The sequence below is a fragment of the Balaenoptera acutorostrata genome, chromosome 7 (genome assembly GCF_949987535.1).
Source record: "Balaenoptera acutorostrata chromosome 7, mBalAcu1.1, whole genome shotgun sequence".
In the NCBI taxonomy this organism is placed as follows: domain Eukaryota; kingdom Metazoa; phylum Chordata; class Mammalia; order Artiodactyla; family Balaenopteridae; genus Balaenoptera; species Balaenoptera acutorostrata.
This window is the reverse complement of record NC_080070.1, coordinates 81,167,161-81,187,646: the sequence shown is the minus strand read 5'-3', so window position 1 is coordinate 81,187,646 and position 20,486 is coordinate 81,167,161. Positions and strand designations below refer to the sequence as shown.

Genomic DNA, 20,486 nt, shown 5'->3' with positions numbered 1-20,486 from the left:
ATCCCAATCAAAATCCCAGCAAGTTATCATATTGATAGTGACAAACCGATTCAATAGTTTACACAGAGATCCACAATAGCCAATACAATATTAAAGGATAATAACAAAGTTGGAGGTCTGACACCACCTGACTGCAAGACTACAGTCTTAAAGCTACAGTAATCAGAACAGTGTGATACTGGTGAAAAAAATAGACAAGTAGATCAATGGAACAGAAGAGGAAGCCCAGAAATAGAACCTCACCTCATAGATATACTCAACTGATCTTTGATAAAGGGGGAAAGGCATTACAATGGAGAAAAGATAGTCTTTTAAACAAATGGTGCTAGAACAACTGAACTGAACATCCACATGCAAAGAATGAATCTGGACACAGATCTTGTACTCTTCACAAAAATTAACTCAAAATGGATTACAAACTTAAATGTAAAATTCAAAGTATGAAACTCCTAAAAAATAACATAGGAGAAAACTTAGATGACCTTGATTATGTCTATGACTTTTTAGATAAAACACTAAAGTCAGGATCCATGTGAGTAAACCATGAACTTTGGGTGATTATGATGTGTCAATACGGGTCCATCAATTGTAACAAATGGCCCACTCTGGTGGGGGAATGTTGATAATGGGAGAGGCTATGCATATGTGAGGGTAGGGGGTACATGGGAAATCTCTGTACCTTACCATCAATTTTGCTTTAAATCTAAACTTCTCTAAAAAATTAAAGTCTTAAAAAATTGGATTTATTAGCATGAAGTCATAGTTTAATATATAGATATAAGTATAGTTACAGATATAGATGAAAAGTTCTGTATGTGCATGTGTGTAAGTGTAAACACATATATTTCCTAGCTCTGTCCACTGAGAGGGCCTATGAGTAGCAAAATCCCAAGAATAAAAAGCACACGATCTTGGTTTCTACATGGTATTTTCCTATGAAAGGAACCAGGGCTCCCTGAAGAAATGGCTAATTTCTGTGCTGCAGCAGCTCCAAGATGATTCTAGAACATTGTGTGCACCAGATAGTATCAAAGTACTCAAAGAATGATTTAGACATGTCAAAATGATAAAGGATCTAGCTTAAAGGACTCTTGCTGATCAACTCTGGACAATTATAGTAATGGTTATAACACACTGAATAAAATTAGAATTCTTTAGTTTGCACTGATATAAACAAATGAATAAATGAATTATGAGAAGAAAAATCTCTCCCTTACAGTAGAGTATCAAATAATAAATGCATTGTGATAAATGAAATTAGAAAATAATCATCAATAATCATCAAAGTAATAATACAGGCAAGAAATATCAACAGTTTCTAAAATTAATGAATGACACAACATTGTAAATCAACCATACTTAAATTTAAAAAATAAAAGATAAAAAAATAAAATAAAATTAATGAATGAAGTGTTAAAAGTAACAGGATATTTATTTAATCTCAAAATAGCTCCCTGCAAAATACTTAATAATTACAAAGAGAAAAAAGAAATGTAACTTTCTAGTGGAAAAACGTGGCAGTGACCACCTTAATCAAATTATCAAAGGCAATATGACCGTAATGAGACACAAATATCATAGGCAAACTGACAGGACACAGAATGACTCCTGTGCATTCCTGCCAAAAATGCATAACCTTATAGGTATATTCCTAGGTATGACCTTGAGGAAACACTCGACAATACTGCACTGAGGGACATTCTACAAAATGAATGCCTTGTAATCTTCAACCATGTCAAGGTTGTAAAAGTCAAGGAAAGACTGAAGAACTGCTCTTTTTGAAGGAGACGAGAATGACGTGACCACTGAGTGCAAGGCACCAGGCTGGATTGGATTCAGTTGTGATAATTGCCTGGGCAGTTGTCAAAACCAAATGGTGGTAAAGGATACATGGGAGTTCTTTGTACCATTCTTGACATTTTTTGGTAACCTTGAATTTTTTCCAAATAAAATTGTGTTTAATAAAAAGGATGAAAGCAAACAAAGCAGAACAAATATTTTTATATGAAACAATAGAAGATAAATGAAAACTTTTTTGCAGTTAGTCAAACGCATCATAATTTGAAGCCAGTGTGCACGGGAAATGTGTGATACTGGCCTGCTGTATGCATGGTCTTTGTGGTTATATAATATTTCTCTTCTGTATCTGGACAAGTACTGTCATATTTATGTAACTTATTCCTAATAAAAGTCACCTCAGTATTGTCTGATCTCCCAGTCTATTTAGATATTATTCAGTATATATCTCCACAGCATTCTGTATATACCTCCATCGGCATGAATCACATGGCCCCTTGAGCTCAAAATATGAGCTCCTTGGTGGTAGGAAGCTTAATGTGAAAGATCACTATACCATTGCAATGTGTGGCAGAGTTAAAGTTACATTATGTCCATATTATGAATTACGTGTTTTCCAATCAGTGTAATTCTTTGCCCCATTTAATCTTTTTTTTGTTGCAATGCCTATATAGAAATATTAAAATTCCATTGTCACTTTTCTTCTAATTTTAATGACTTGATAGAGTTTCACCCATTGTTTGGATTTTCATTTTTCTGTTAAAATTTTAAAAATGTTCATGATACCAAATTTTAGGCATTTGATCCCTCAGATGGTGTATCACTGAAATTTGTTTTTTCCCCTAAGTGAGAGAATGTATCTTAAGATGGAATTTTCCCAATTTACTACTATAACAGATGTACTTCTTCTTTGTCTTTTTCTTTAATCTCATGTGTCCTTGACATCTATATTTTTGTTATATGGATTGTGTTCAATTTGATTTTAAATTTACTGCTATGTAAGAGGATGCATGTCATGCTTAAAATTTACAGTGATTGCTCTTAAGTTTTTCAAAAGCATTTTTCAAGCCACCAGCATTTTCTCTAATTGTTGAGATCAAAGATGTATTACTTGGAAAACTCAATTCTGATATAAGGATTATATTCTCTTTGCCTCCTTACTTCTCCACTACTGTAAGAGCTGGACCAAGCAGGGTGATATTAGCATAACAATCATCCATAGAAGTCTGTGGTGCTAAAAGCAAAGGCCAGCAGCGCTAGGAAGACCACTTGAAGAAAAGAATGGGCAGCCAGGGGAAACTGCTGAGCATGATCCGTTGCTAAGTCCCAGGGAGTCACCTGGCAGCTGTGTGGAAGTTAGATTTGGTGTTAGTGTGTTGATAATTAAGTGGGCATCACACATGAGCTGTACTTGGATAGGATTAGAAAGAGATCACCTACTCCTCTCGCCAAGAAAAAAAGGGGAAAACAGTTTAGGTCATCAACAGAAGCCTGGGTTCCTCTCATTCCAGTTGTATTCTCACCTTGTTCCAACTTGAAATTATTATCATTTCTCATAGGTTTTGATGTTAAACAATATAATGCGGTGTTTAAAAGAACAGACTTTGTAGCCACATTCACTAGGTTCAAATCCAACTCTTGTTCACTAGCTATGCAAACTTGAGTATTTTACTTAATTTCCCTACGTCAATTTCTTCAGCTGAAAAATGGGAATAATTTATGGATAATAATAAAATATTAGCAAAGATAAACTGAGTCAATACATATGACTATACTGGCTTGACATAGTAAGAATTCAATAAATGTTCACTATTATTATTACAATGTTTTTTGATAGTGTTGAGACATTTTCTTTACCTTTCAAATCTTCATAGATATTTAAGGAAAGAGAGAAGGTAGCCATTTGGCTGCCATCCAGAAGCTATGTGGAAGTGGGATTTCTTTATCGTCCATTTTAAATGATCTCTTTCATAACATTCAAAATCATCTGAGCCCTTGATGACACGAAACTTGCACTGCCAAAGGTGACACACAGAAATCCCTGTCCATAACCGTATCAACTCATCATCCTTAACTGGAATAAAAATCTACCACTTTCAACCAACTTCACAGTCAACTCACATTTTTCAACCACTGCTGGACTCTCAAAGCTGATTTACAATACTTTTATTTATCCTCAATTTCCTAGTGAGCTTTTTTTTGCATTTCCTTTTGTGGCTATTACAAAATACTTCTATTCTCCTTAAACTTGCCGTATCATTTCTCAAAACTCCAGAATGCTGTCCGCAAAAGCTTTTTAAATGAACTCATTTTTATGTTAGTGATTAAATTGATATTATCTATTTTTATTGTCTTCATGATCTTTTTTATCATCCTTATAATTTCTTGAAATTTCATGCTACCACTATTGACTTTTCCCCATTATCTATTAATAAACACAATTAAGTCTTTCTTATCCTAAAACATCTTCTGTCATCTCCCTATCCTTAAAGTTTAGAAACCTCTTCTTTCACCCTTTTTTGCAGACTTCTCTACTCATTAGATAAGTTAAATCAGTGTTTTCTAAGGGAAAAAATGTTTGCATTTCTATATAGTAACAGCTGTGCTCTCTCACTTTCTCTTTTAAAAAATTTCCAAAAAAACTATCATAATGAAATAAATTTTAGAAATAGTTAATTAAATTATATAAATAAAATAGTAAAATTATGTAAGGTATTTAATAGTTTAACATGGATTGTTAATCTTCAAAAATTGTGTATGTGTGTAAGTTTCATGGGTTATAATGGGTAGCTTGGCTTGCAAACCTACTTAATCTTTCAAACCTTAAATCTTTGTTCTCAGAACACCCAAGATTATACCAATCTAGAATCAGTATATCAAAACATACATGCTGACCTTTTCTATGATACATTCAAACACAGACACGTGCATGCATTAAACTGTGTGCTGGTAATTCTGAACGAATGTATCAAGCTGAATCTGGTTAAAACTAAGCTCATCTTTCTCTTCAATTTTTAAAATTTTAACTACTACTTTTAATGTCATCTTTCCAGGCTTAAAATTCCAGAAAATACTCAAAACAATCTGTAATTCCTTCCTTGTGCTGTAATTTACTAAGTGAAAGGTTAAAAGGGCCTAAAGAAAAGTAATATCAGTGAAAATAAAATAATAAAATTATAGAAAAATATAATATTTTAGAGAAGAATATAGAAAATTTGGTAACTGACTGGATATAGTAGAAAACTATCACTATTCTAGATTGGGAGAGGAAATTTTGCTACAGTGTACAGAAAATATTTAAATGAGAGTGTTATGATTAATATCACTTCCAAAAATGAGCATTATTTTCTTTTTTAAAATCCAGATAGTTGCATTATACAAGGAAAGCAGATTACTGATTTATAATAAAGTCTAAATTTAAGAGAAATTAAGCACCTACATTATCTTCTAAAGTAAATGCCATGTGTAACTGTCTCTGAGCAGGTGTTTACTTCAAGAGCTGGCTGACACTGATTAGTAGAAACAGCAAAGGGGCTATCTATTAAGGAAATATTTAACCTGGTTCTCCTGATTTTCAAAGACTAGCTTCTCTTACCCTTCTCTAAGTATTGCATTCTCCTTTCTTTCAAGAATTATGACTCAGGAACTATCCGAAAATTAGATTCGGAGATACTGAAACATAGAACAGCAGATGCAGTCCTAAATCCATCTAGTCGACGATATCACCACCTAAGGTCATTAGACTTTACCTACAAAATTTCAGAGTGAGAGCAGACAAGGCTAGGTAGATGGTCAACCTTAGGATGTAAAAATCTGCTTCATTTCCTCACACTCATCAAAAACTAAAATGACTCTTGACCTTCAACTTGAGCATCCTATGCTGTAAAGAGTATTGAACAATTCAAACAGAAGTTTGGATCCCTTTTAATCACTGTGTCCTATGAATGGAATGACTCTTTCAAAGTTATTAATAACAAATGTCATGAGGAAGGAGAATGTGCTTATTTTTTAATCTCCCTATCAAAACACTTTTTCCCATATTCTAGATATGTTTCTCTTTTGATTGATGGGACTGTTAAGTTTCTGGGAATAAAAGCCAAACAAACATATCATACAGAAGTTTTCTTTAGGCACTCAAATTCAAGTCCTATTTAACACAGTGGGGTCACCAAAACTCGAGTAAAGCTTTTGCCAATGTTTGTGTTTTCTTGTCATTAGATGAAAATCAAAGTCATGTGAACACCCACAGGGAAAACAGCAGGTCTCAATGTGTGCTTGGTGGGGCACATTCTATGATTTATTCTCTTGTACTCTTTTATGTTCGACAGTGTAACTACAGCTTCATTTTTTTTTTTATTGTGTTGTAATTGTGGAGGTCCTAAGAAATTTTCTCCCCCTTTACATATACCGTTTATCTACAGTTGCCAGGTGGTTTCAGAGAAGAAAATCAAACTCCCCTCTGCAATGAGTCTACTTCCTTTACTGTTTAACTACAGAAGACAATGTAGCAGGTGCCTGAAAACCTGAGGGAAGACATGAAGCAAAAGGCAAATCCAAAGAATTTTGACTGTATGCTCTACTAAAAGCCCTTCCAGGAAATGAAAGCAATACAGGTATAACAAAGGTATACAAGAAAAAAATACGTATGTTCATATGCATGCACACAAACACCCACACACGATGGAATTCCTAAAAAACGTGGTTATGGCAAGAGGAAGTACTAAACCCAAATCATTTAATAGTAAAGTTATATTTCTTTTCAACTAAATATTAAGACGTAAAGGCTGGTGAGGTCAAACATTTTAACCAACAAATATAAAGGCTAGCATAAAAACCTTTATTATTATTATTTATCTTTTGAGAATTTCATTGAATATTTTGTTCGTTTTGCATTTAACTAGCAAGATGGTTCACACAAAAGAAGCTGCATACAAAGAGATATTTTCTCTGGTAACAGGCAACTTGTTGGGAAAGAAAAAAAAATAGCTGTTTACATTAGCAAAAGTATAGCCTTCAGCAAATATGCATAAACTATAATGATTGAAATTCCATTGAAGTCTTGGCATGTTAAATTTTGTTTAAAACATTTTAATTCACCTCCTCCCCCATCACAGCTAAAACACTGCAGAGCAGCGGATTTTTTTACTTTAAGGGGAAAAAAAGGAAATAAATACAAGGCACCTCAACGTAGTAGTGGTGGCTTTGGTTTGACACTCATCCAAATCAAACTCTCATTCACATTTTGAAGTCATTGAATTCAGTGCCAGACAGTGAGGGAATGTAGAACAGATAGAAAGTAAAGCAGCTGAAGGAAGGAGTGGGCTTAGAATTTCATTTTGATATATTTATTACCTCGCTTTCTAAAACAAAAATTACTCAAGGACGGCTGAAAAACTTTTATCGAAAGTTACAGACTCTGGTTAAAGAATAAGTAACAAATATGACTCTCTAGGAAAGTAAAAAGAAAACAGTATTTAAAGCTCTCCGTTTACAACCTTTAGTTTGATAGGATTCTCATATTATTAGATAATGGTAGCTAACATTTCTTGGAAAAACTGTTACTACTTCAACTCCTTTCCTCAGAATAGCTCTGTGATACAGGTACTATTGTTTCTTCCCATTCTGTAGAAACAGGCCTTACAGAATTTGAGCAAAAGTTTATCAAAATAGCAGATAGAATTCAAAGAAATAGCCAGCCCTCAAAGGTAGGCAACTTTTGAACTCTACTGCTACTCTCCCTCTGCACTGAAGACTGATTCTTTAATGCTATGCTCTGCTGTTTTAGGCTCCTGAGTATGTTGTATATGCTTCAACTTTTTAAATGCAAGGAATTACATTTGCACCACTTAAGAATGCAATAATAATGTATTTCCAAGGTTCTTAATATTTGATGCAACTCATATCATCAATAATTATATTTCATATTTAAAAGCAATAAGTTATACATTGTATCTATACTTACACAATTTTTAGAAAGTATAAGTATTTTCTCTAAGACACACAAACACAGAGCAAAGAAGTTCCTTAAGTATTTAACTCAGCACCTACTGAAATGAGTGGGATAATTCAATTAAAAAATGACTGACCCTAACTACACACCAGGCACCATCCCAGGTTCTGCTCCATCTAAGTTACACCAGAGTCAAGGTATTTTTATCCCTCAATGAATATAATAACTCAATAAAGTTCACATTATCTTACTTTGTTATGAATAACTAAACTTGCCATGTTCTCTTAATTTTTCATGCCAAATCATCTAAAGCCTAGAATCATAGCATTTTTAAAGCTGAAAAGGATCATCTATCTTGCTTTTCCAATGTATCATCATCTCTCTTTTTCTTTTATCATTCTCTTAATCCAAACTCCACTCAGATGTATTTTCAAATTCATTCTGCCAAATAATATCACTGGAAGAGTGTTCCTCTTCTACCAGGCCTGATTCCTTTCTGTTCTTCATTGCTTTTCCCCAGCCTATTTGGTTTCTGAAAACCCATAACCTGCTACATCTGTTATTATTATTATTATCTTGCTTTATTTTAAGGTGACATCCCATTTGATTCAAATGTGAAGTTTCTTTTCCATTTTTCAATAATTTCAGAAAAGCATGTCTTTGACAAGTCTTTCTAATTGGATTATTTTTCCAAGAATGAATTGTGAGGAACTGTCCATTCCAGTCACCATTTTAACCAAAGCTCTTACTTCTCAAATAATGCAAATCTTCATCTTATTTACTAAATTTTTACAACAGTTTCTTCAATGAGTTTATTTTAATCCTTGTCTATGGATTCCTTTACCTTGAATAGTAGGCCAAAAACATTTTTTCAGATTTATGATTATGTATATTAAATGGAGGCAAGTTTGGAAAAACTAGTACCTGCAGTATTCTGTCCAGTGTGCCGTTGTGTAAGCCAGCTACACCAAACGCTTCAAATGTTCTTTGTTCGCAACAGGTTTGCCATAATATCTGTAGGCTCAGACTGTGCCTCTGCGGTTTGCCTTAAATAGAAAGTCATTATAGGACACTGAGAGTGAGTATTTAAGTAGATTAATTATATTAAACTCATGACACTATACAAAAACTATAACAAGGATCAATGCTGGCTTTAGAAACATGGGAAGGAAAGAAAAATTTACCTTCTGTATTCCAGTATTTCTCTTTGAGAATCATTACCCCCTCCACACATAAACGCAATATGGAGTCTTATTTTTCTATACTTCAGGCAATGGATACTTCCATCTTGATCATTTTAAAAATGTAACACAAAAAGTATTTATCTATTCATTTAGAGATAATTTTTATTTTTCAGAATTTTTCTTTATAGGGTATCATAAAATATAGTTCCCTGGGCTATACAGTAGGTCCTTGTTGATTATCTATTTTATAAATAGTAGTGTGTATATGTTAATCCCAAATTTAGGTCATCTAATACGCCCAATAAGAGGCACCTAGGAGATAATTTCCATTATTTAAAAATAGGACTAACCCACTTATTTTATGAATAAAACAATAGTGTCACAAAATATTAAAGAATATGCCTGCAACCATGGCTAATTCAGAATCCAAAGATCTCTTCTCTGAGCTCAATACCCTCGGAGAAGGATTACCGTTTGTAATAATTTCAACATAGCTCATTCCATTCATTATATTTTTTAGATTGTTCTATAAGCTAAAATGTTATTCTTCCTATTTATCTATTATGTCTAAGGAGCCAGGGAGTATTCCAAGTATTCCCTGGTGGATTTACACAGCTGAAACTTCATCTTCCTTTCATGTGATAGCCTTCAAATTGCCTCTTTTCCCCAATTTTCCCAATAAGTTTTTTTTTTTTCCATATGGCATGGTGAGTCCCCTAAACATGGCAACAGTTCTCTTCTGAATTAAGTCCTTTTTTAAAAATTAATTATCCATTTGGAATTTGAACATAATTCTTTGGAAGTATTAAATGGGACTGTCACCATCCTTGTTATATGTACTAAACTATTTCAAGTTAGTATGTTACCTCTACTAGGAATATTTAATTTAGAGATTAATATATTTAACTGTGGATTAGATGAATGTTCCTTTTTGAAAGGATTTTGCATGAGCAGATTGAGGAATGATTTGGGACAGGAAACCCTTTTATATGCCCCTAAAATCTTAAAGAGTATGGTTTGCTAATCATTGTAATTGTATTCTTTTTCCCTAGAACAGGTCAGCCAGCAGAATGAAACCTGATGTTGCTGATAAATTTGGTTATTAACTATAAACACATTATCTATCTTAAATAAAGGAAGAAAAAAGGACTTCAAAGGGTTCAGACCATTTACCAGATATTATTCCAACTAGTGCCAAGGAATTAATCACAAATTATTCTCAATTTCTTTCTGTGTGATGCATTACCCCGGAATGTTGTTCACACCACCTCATTACATATCATATCAAATTTAAAGAGCTGAAAATGGAAAGTTTCATATAACTAACATTACTAATATTCCTTTGTTTAAAGTATAAAACAGAATTTATTAATTTATACTATATGGATTTACATTTCAAATTATTTTACCTGCCTTTAATATTTTATTCATTGCTCCTATGCATAACATTTGCAAGCAATAGTGAAGAAACCTATTGAGCATAAGAATCAGGATTATCGGTAAGGTATCTCATATTCAAATTTTGTTGTAAATTCATTTGACCGAATTCCTTCTCATTCTTTGTTGCCAACTAATTTGCATGGCCTGTAAGAAAAGCTAAACAACTTAAATACTTGTTAATGCTCTTACATTTCGATATGAAATTATAACCTTTAAAACAGTGAACATTTCCAACTTGGAATTTGTATTGTCATGTTCTTTCAAGATACACAGTCAGATAATCTTATGCAATAAAATTTTAAACATAAGAAAGTGCCATTCAGACATATAATATAGGATGATTTCCTTCTCATAAGTTGTTTAGTCTTTATTTGTTATTGGGCTGACATTACTGACATCTGACACTGTTCATTCTTCAGTTTAAAAGTGAAAAGCTTCTTAGGAAGAAAAGCCTCTCTCGTCCACTTTAATTCCCTAAAGAGTTTATTCCTTTGGGAAAAATAATTGTGTGGAGCACCTGTGGTGCAAGTGCTAAGGAACTATCAAGCAAAACCCAGCCACAGCTGTGCTGTAATCACTGAAGTGTGCCCAGTGCATAATGGCGCATTAGGTAGGCATTGATCTCTGCCAGTTTATGAGGTCTCTTACAGAATCAGGTAGACTTTTGCACTGAAGCCCATGGAGCAGAAATCGCTACTTCTAAACTAATCCATTTTCAAATTACCACCCCATTGTGACTGATGACCTCACTACAAATCCGCTTATCTGCCTCCAACCACTCAAAGCAAAGGAGAAGCAATCGTTATTTTCCTTTATTTTCTACTCTTTACAAAAAGCTGTTCTCGCCATTCTTAGTCTCCTTTAGTGTCACTGCAGCTGTGACGATAAGCATGACAAATGTCAAATGGTGCCTAATCGTCAGTGCTTCTTTGGAAGGTAAAATGGGAAAGTAGAATATGTGCTTAGTATGATATATGGTTTAACTAAGATTTGATATAGAAATTGCTGCTATAAATTATAGCTAATTTCATGAATGTATTTAAATAATTTATTCAGAATGCGGTATAGTGATGCCTGACTTAAAAAAAAAAAAGTCTATCACTACGATATGCAGGGTTTTCTTGATGAAAACCCTGGGTCCCGTTTAATTACCTGAGTAGATAAAACTTAAAATACTTGAGATCCTTTATTCTGAAAATGAAGGAGATGCTCAAGAGTTTACTTACTTGAAGGCAATAGCATATAAAAATGTGTAGGAAGCATAAAACATACAAATCAAAAATATTCCTAATTTCTTCTCAGCAACTTTATCACAGAAGATAGAATTTGTCACTTTGTGATCCACAAAATTTGGTAGTTGCAAAAATGTGTAAATAAATATTGTATAAAAGTCACAAGATAGAGGTGGAATATTGAGGTACTACAAACTACTATGTATAAAATAAATAGCTACAAAGATATATTGTACAGCACTGGGAATATAGCCAATATTTTATAATAACTATAATTGGAGTATAACCTTTAAAAATCACGAATCACTATGTTATACACCTGAAACTTATGTGACTCTATACCTCAATAATAAATAAATAAATAAATAAATAAAATTTTTAAAAAGAATGTATAAAAGTGATATGAAGTTGCATCTCTTTCTATTAGAAAATTGGGATTAGCCATAACAAAGACCTTTGGATGTATTTTAAAAGTCAAAGATTAGTGTACGTTTTGTAGGTTATTTTGTTGTGAAAAATATCTACCCTGGTTCTCTGAAAGTTTTTTCATGTGGACCAGACAGTAGAGAAATAATCGGTGAATATATTAATGTATGTATGTGAGTATTCATTTACATATTTCTTGAAGCAAATTATATACAAGTAGTAATTTGAAAACAGTTCTAGCAGAATTGCAGAATGTCTGTTTACAAATGCATTGGACAAAGCAGTAGTTAAAATATCTCAGCCTTGGCAGGGTGATGGATGAGGCAGAGAAATAATTATTTCCATGTCTATAATTAAAGCACATATTTTTGAATGTTTCCATCTCAAACATAATCAAAATTCAAACATCTGGGCCAATCACTGCTGTGAAGTATCAGCCTCATGGTTTTATCCACAGTGCCCTGAGCAGTGGACTGACAAAATTACTTATTCAGACCCAGGTCAGGAGCACTTCAGTTTCATGAAAGAATATCTTCTCAAAGGAGCTGGAGTTGCTTTCTCACAATTGCATGTTGATTTATGTAGATATGTCAGGGCTTCTTTCTGAACATTAATCAATGGTGTTTCTTACATTCTGTGTATGGACTATTCGTGTATGTACAATAACACATTTATAAAGTGTTATTGTACAATGCTACCTACTCCAACCTACCTATTAGTAGGTGTGGTGAAAGATAGAAAAATAATTCACAAATTAGTGTAAAAAATCCTAACAATTTTATTTTGGTTTATAATATCTTAATTTTAGAAGTAATATTATTAATCTCTTGATTACCTGTACAAATGGATGGGGAAAAGCCACAGGTCTATAAATTACAAACAATTAATAATCCAAAAAAATATTTCAAGTGCATTCATCTCACTATTTTCCAGAATATCTATGTTTTGTTATAATAAATATTTTCAAACAAAATCAACATGTGTTCACCTCAACTAGTGAAAATATAAGAAGCTATGTAAGGGGAAAATTTTACATTAAATCACCTATATTAACTCCCTTCCTCATACCCCAGGCTGCCAAGATCAGCACCAGCCTCTTCCACATCTTTCTTCACACTGATGAACACGTACATATGTATACGTATATGTATATACATATATCATATCTATTGAGTTCTATGTAATCTGTTTTACAAAAAGCATCACAACATAAACATTGTTTAGCAAAAAATTTTTCATGAAACATACATCATGAATAGGCCTCCAGTCAAATGCATAGATCTGACCCGTGCTGTTAATTAACGTGTAATAGTCAATAGTCCAGATTAAAACCGCATTACTTAACTCTTCCCCAGTAGTGAACATTTGGATACTCTTGGAGGAGTTTTCACTTTTGTCCTTGTTGATTTGCCCTACTTGTTTGTTAGTTGTTATTTTATTAAAATATATGCATTTTCATTTTAGTACCTATTCTTGATCAGTTTTCATGAATTCATGGCCATTTGGATTCTCTCTAGTAATGAGTGAGCCTACTTCCTGGAACCCTAGAAATCACTGACTTGTTTTCTTCTTTTTAATTTTCACCAACTTGATGGAAGAAAAATGGCATCTCATTACTGCTATAGTTGGCAGGTTCCAACTAGTAAGCTTTAGCATCCTTTCATATGCTTGCTGCACATTATAGTCTATAATTTCCTATTTATATGCTTTGGCCAGTTTCATATTAGGTTATTTGTCTATATTTATCACCATAATTAAATAAATTAAATTCCTATATTCTTCTCATGGGAGTTCTATGAAGGCTAAGCAAATACTGAGAAGTGGGCACCCTGCCATCTTAGCACTTACCATATTTTAATGAAAATTTTACTATATTGCTCCCGTGATGACATTCCTCTGATTATAGGGCACTTATTTTTATTCCTCTTTTACCAAAGATTTATCATAATACCTGAATGCTCTAAATATTCAGGAAATGAATGTTGAACTGGTAAAATGGTGAGAAAAGTACATCTTCAATTAAATTGCCGGATACTTGAGGGAAAGAATCACATCTTGTATTATGTGTCCCCAACAGAAAGCTGTTCACACCATACCTCTGAATTAATTGGTTACTCAATCTTTCTTTTCCAGCTTTATTTGATATAACTGGCAAATAACACTGGGTAAGTTTGAGGTTTGCAACATGATGATTTGATACACATATGTATAGTGAAATGATCATCACAATAAAGTTAGTTAACACAGCCTTCACCTCACATTACTCTGTGTGTGTGTGTGTGTGTGAACATTTAAGATCTTCTCTCAGCAACTTTCAAGTACACGATAAAGTATTGTTAACTATAGACACCATGCTGTACACTAGATCCGCAGAACTTTACTCATCTTGTAACTGGAAGTTTGTATCCTTTAACCAAATTCTCCTCATTTCCCCCACCCCCAATCCCTAGCAACCACCAATCTACTTTGTTTCAGCTTTTTACAATTCACATATAAGTGAGATCACACAGTAGTTGTCTGTCTCTGACTTATTTCACTTTTGGTTGCTCAGTCTTGAAACTCTTTTCCCTACCTTCAGAGTTTCTTCTTGGGGTTAAGTATAGTTCAACTTCAGGTTTAAATCTGTGAATGGAGAATGCTAGGGGCCCTTCTCGTCTCACTGCTGTGTGTAGGACCTTTGTATAATATTCATTTTTTAATGTTAATTTTTCTTAGCTTCTTTGCTTTTTGTATCATGTTCAGTCCATGCAAACTTGGCAACTGAGGATTGTGTGGAATTTCAACTAACACATCTCAGATGTGCATGATCTCAGCCTGTGGGATATGAAAGGATTTAATTTAGAAGGCACCTCCATCCAACTTCAGTCTAGACTATCAATTGCTCTAGAATTTATCTATAAGACAATGGTCTCTTGATTCAAAAGACATTAATCAAAATGCTGACAGCATCATTTTGTTGTTAAATGAGTGGCATTAGGTTTGTTATTTTTGTTGGATATTCTTACATTAAGTGACCAGGCTGTAGAGAGAAAGATTTTACTTCATTCACGAAACATGAATGGTATCATTTATTTTTTGCTTGAGGCACAACTTTTCTAAAGAACACAATTCTTAAGGAGGGAAATAACTAAAATGAAGTCCACATGTTTGCAGTAGAAAAAGTGTCTTTATAGCTTTCAAAAATTTGTCTTCTATACCTACGCTTTCTATTGACTCTGGTTATTTGGGACAAATCATTGTGCTTTTCTCTCCTCACTTCTTTCATTCTTATACCTAAAAGAATTGTGCAGAATCATTTTTAAAAATTCTTCCTGTTCTAACTTTGTTTTCTTTGGTAAAACGAAACAACTAGTAAGTAAAAATTTGTAATTAATTCCTTCTGATACTCAAGCCAAAGTTTTAGACATCTTTTTTTTTTTTTTTTTTTTTTTTTACTATATAGTGTACCCCTTCTTGGTTGCACTTAAATTTAGGTTATAATCAAGGATTTTTATTATGATTTTGAAAATAAGTCAACAACACACTTAGGATAACTTTGCAAAAGCTTATGATATAATAGTCATTATCATAGTTTGGATTTGATAATTCAAACATGTCCATAAATCCATAAGTGAAAGCCACTTTCATAGGTATTCTCATATTTTACTGAAAGCAATAAGAAACCATGATAATAATTAAGCAAAATATATAATGTTTAAATATAAGCTCAATAATAATAAATATATTAACTGAGCAACTACTAGTGAATAAAACAGTAAATAGAGAATCACAATCACTAACTTAATAGAAAATATAACATATAAAAGATAGCATTGAACAAGAAGTTTTAAGCATGACAATACTGTAAAACATGAAGGCTTTTCTTATGGAAGTAGCATTGAGCTGAGATGTGAAAGTTTATACGGAGTTAGCTAGATGAACGGATGAGATTGAAATTAGGCATTTTGGCAGACCAATTGATAAAACCATTTCATGTAGTTTCTTCAAAATAGCCACTTCAACATGTATATCTTCTTTTTAATTATGAATTCGAGCATCACACCCATCCACTAGTTTAAAAATTGGATGAGATTCATGGTAAGGGATGGATATGTTTTGCATATTACCTGGTAATAGCAATGTGTTTCAATCCATTTGATATCATAATTTCCTTACCAACTGAATCTATGGCAGAATGGCAGTCTATATAGCAAGTTATAGTTGTCATTGTGTATAGGGACTTCTTGACTGCTTAACAGGGAAATTTGGGGTGTTCTTAAATAATCGTAGAACTGCAATTGATTTTTCTATTGATGTAACTGATCTTAGATATCCTGGGAATACTTTATGATTAAACACGCTTTTATTTTATTCATCTTTGTATCCCCATACTCCTTTTGATAGCTTTTTAATCACTATACAAGGAGAATTTAGTATTGTGAGTATTGTTGGTGAAAAATCTTTTAAATACCATCATTTAAAAAAATGTATTTTCACTTCAAAATTCCCAACTCCCCCCCCCCAAAAAAATCACAATTTGACAATTTGACAATGTATTTACAGCTTTAACACCATTTCAAATCATGTCAGTTGTTATATTATTCAGTAAGATGGCTTTCTGAATACCATTTGATATACTTTTTTGAGATTTTTAATAATATTTAGAAAAGCACTACTTAAAATACAGACTGTTAAATAATCTCATCTGAATGTCACTGCTTTTCTGATTAAAAATTAATTCTATGTTTTGGTCTGAATTTTTTTAACTTCACTTTTAGAAACAAAACACAATTGTGCTTAACAAAGAAAGTTCAAGGAACTTGTGACCACATGTTTAGAATGATGTGGGACAAAATTCCTCAAAAACTTGAGGATCTGAGCCTTAATGTTTATAGTGTTGACTAAAATTAATTGTTCCAGAAACTCCATTCATAATAACTAATCTACATGGATCTATGTACAACAGTCTACAAATTCAACTAATGTTAATACCTGTTTCTTTTTGCTTATTTCTTCACTTTTTCTTATTTTCAGTTCTGGCTAACTGCTGTTGGTTGAGGTTTCACTAAAGAAGAGTGGAGTGGGATAGTTTCTACAGCAACTGTCTCAGACCTCAGGCAAATCTCTGATGACTCTGGGTAGTACTTCCAGACATAACTTGTTTCAAAGTCCAGTTGTGCCCCAACAGGGATACAGTTTTGATGAAACCCAGATGAGCTGTAACTGTATTTTAGTCTATACTCCCACTTAAGCTATAGTCAATTATCTATGGTAATAGGAGAACAGAAATAACATGAGTAATGAAATCTGCAGATAATCTCAAAGCATCGTTTTAGCCAATAATTTCCAATCCCTCCTCTACTGAATCTCTTAGTAAAATTTCTTAGTATGTATTAGAATGGAGACATGTGAGTTTTCTTCTCTTCATATAGTAAAGGTGCCAATAAGTTATAAAATGATTCTCAAGATATGGCCACAAGGGAGGAAAGTGTAATTAATCATTGGTCTAGATATCTGTTCCTGAGAAACTTAGGAAATTCTTTCTTCTGCCTATCAAAGCTCTGGAAACACATCACCATCATTCATAATCATATTTAAGTTTATAAATCTGTTTATACAATATCTGATTATTTGTTAAGAATATAATATGAATTCCAATTAAACCAGGAAGATTAAACATACAAATCCATCTCTTCTCCCTCCCTTAGCCCCAGTAAAGGTATAAGAGAGTTAACAAACTAGGAAACAGAAATATATTCATCCACTAGGACCAAGAGAATGATAAAAATGATCACAGCAATATAAGACTTTAAGGAAATTTGGGGATAAGGAATTTGAATAAACTTGACAAAGTGGAGTTAGAAGACCTCTGAAGAAAAGCAAACCCACTCACTCTAAGGAAACTGGGAGATGATGAGCGCTCAAAGGCATACCTTACCAGGATAAAAATAAGGAGGTCAACATTTCCCCCATTTTGCTCCCAAAATATCAATGATCAATTTCAGTATTTTCCCTCTGCCAACTATTGGAGAAATTAAACAACACTAGAGAAAGTACCCCACATATCATCATTTGGTGGTCCATTGCGAAAAGACTGATTTGCTTACCTTTCAATACAAAGTGTAATCTAATGATCCATAAAATACACTCTAATCCCTCCCACCCCGATCCTACCCATACAATGCTTCCAAAAATGGTTTGATATTTTACCAATAGACAGCTCAGAATTACCTGACTCAAGAGGAAATCTGACAACATGAATGGAAAACAAAACCCCTCAAAATAGCAACTGAAAGAACTAGGAGAAAACAAAAACGATGAAAGACATGAAGAACATCTCAAAACTATAATGAACATTTTCCAGAAATAAAATATATTTAATTTATTAAAAATAAATAAGCAAACAAACAAGATTATAAGAAAAAAGAAATTGAGAACCAAAAAAGAGCTCTTAGCATTTAAAACTATGATAACTGGAATAGGAACTATAATACAATTGTCGGAAGACAAAACCAGGAAAAATTCCCAAAAAGTATGACAGCAAGAACACAAAATGGAGGAATATAGGTTAAAGAAAATTAATGGATCAATTAAAGCAGTCAAATATCAGATTTTTAGGGCCAACAGAATGAAAAGACAGAAAACTCAGGGAAGAAATACATATTATATATTACATATATTATATATAATTTCTTATATATATTTCACATATCTATATATATAGATAATTATTTTATACATATATATCAATCTATCTGTATCTATCTGTATTTATATATCTATATATAGACATAAAGGTATAAAGATCTTTATATATAACAAGAAAATTTCCCATAAATGAAGGGCATAAGTCTTCAGATTAAAAGGGTCCGCTTAGTGCTTAGTGCAATGATCACAAAATAAAACAAATCCCAAATCTGACATAACTACATGTCAGACTATCAGGGACAAATGTAAGATCCTAAAAGCTTTCTTTTTCTGGTGGGAAATAGGGGGGATATATGTGACAAAAGAACAGAAATCAGAATGCATTAAATGCTCAACTTCAGCATTAATTAAACAAATGACTTGAAAATAAATAGAGGCAAATATTAAGCATAGGAATGCTGGGTTGACCATGTTAATATCATCTAAAGTAGACATCAAGGCAAAAGCATCACCAAAGATAAGAAGAAACAGTACATAATGATAAAAGGGGCAACTCAGCAGGAAGACATACTGAGCATAAATGTGTACGAGCTTATAAAAGAACCATAAAGTACATGAAGCAATAATTGACAGAACTAAATGAAGGGAAGAAAATTAAAATTGACTAATCATAGTAAGGGATTTTATTAAAATGAGTAGACAAAAATAGATCAGTAAACACATAGTGGATCTAAAATGCAGTATGAAACACACACAGTGGGCCTTAAGACAACTCTCAGTAGATTTTATTTTTTTATTTATTTATTTTTAAAAATTATTATTTTTTAAATTTTATTTCATTTTTTATTATTTATTTATTAGGCTGTGTCAGGTCTTAGCTGCGGCACATGGGATCTTTTGTTGTGGCGCGTGGGCTCTTCATTGCGGCGCACAGTCTTCTCTCTTTTTGTGGCATGAGGGCTCCAGAGTGCACAGGCTCAGTAGTTGCCGCATGTGGGCTCTCTAGTTGCGGCATGTGGGCTCTCTAGTTGTGGCATGTGTGCTATAGAGCACATGGGCTTAGTTGCCCCATGGCATGTGGGATCTTAGTTCCCTGACCAGGGATTGAACACGCGTCCCCTGCATTGGAAGGCAGATTCTTAACCACTGGACCACCAGGGAAGTCCCTCTCGGTAGATTTTAAATGACTGATATCAGAGTATGTTCTCTGGCCACAATGAAATCAAACATCAATAATAATGAGATATCTAAAGAAACACAAGTTGATTTATAAATTCAACAAAATCCTAATTAAAATTTCAGGAGGCTTTTTTTTGGGGGGGGGTGTTTTATGGGAAAGCAAACCACTTAGAAGAACCAAAGAAATTTTAAAATTTAAAATATAGCTGAGTTGGTCATCTGATACAATTTAATTTTAAGACTACAAAAATCAGGCTTCCCTGGTGGGACAGTGGTTAAGAACCCGCCTGCCAATGCAAGGGACATGGGTTTGAGCCCTGGTCCAGGAAGATCTCACATGCCACGGAGCAACCAAGCCCGTGTGCCACAACTGCTGAGCCTGTGCTCTAGGGCCCGTGAGCCACAACTACCGGGCCTGCATGCCACAATACTGAAGCCTGCACACCTAGAGCCCGTGCTCCACAACAAGAGAAGCCACCGCAATGCGAAGCCTGCGCACTGCAACAAAGAGTAGTCCCTGCTCGCCACAGCTAGAGAAAGCCCATGCACAGCAATGAAGACCCAATGCAGCCAAAAATAAATAAAATAAATAAAATTAAAAAGAAAAAAGAATACAAAAATCAAGACAGTGTGTTATTGGCAAAAGGGTAG

At 33.3% G+C, this 20,486-nt stretch overlaps 1 protein-coding gene across 2 annotated transcripts in view; it reads right to left on the bottom strand.

The window, feature by feature from the left end:
* The window catches only part of SEMA3A (semaphorin 3A), a 495,018-nt gene that overhangs the window by 308,364 nt on the left and 166,168 nt on the right, over positions 1-20,486 (bottom strand). Inside the window, exon 3 of one of the 2 annotated variants that reach the window (XM_057550500.1) lies at positions 8,672-8,793. The exons of the other annotated variant lie outside the window; for it this stretch is intronic. The gene's annotated coding sequence lies outside the window, so the exon portion shown is untranslated. The remainder of the gene's footprint in view (positions 1-8,671; positions 8,794-20,486) is intronic. 2 annotated transcript variants of the gene reach the window in all.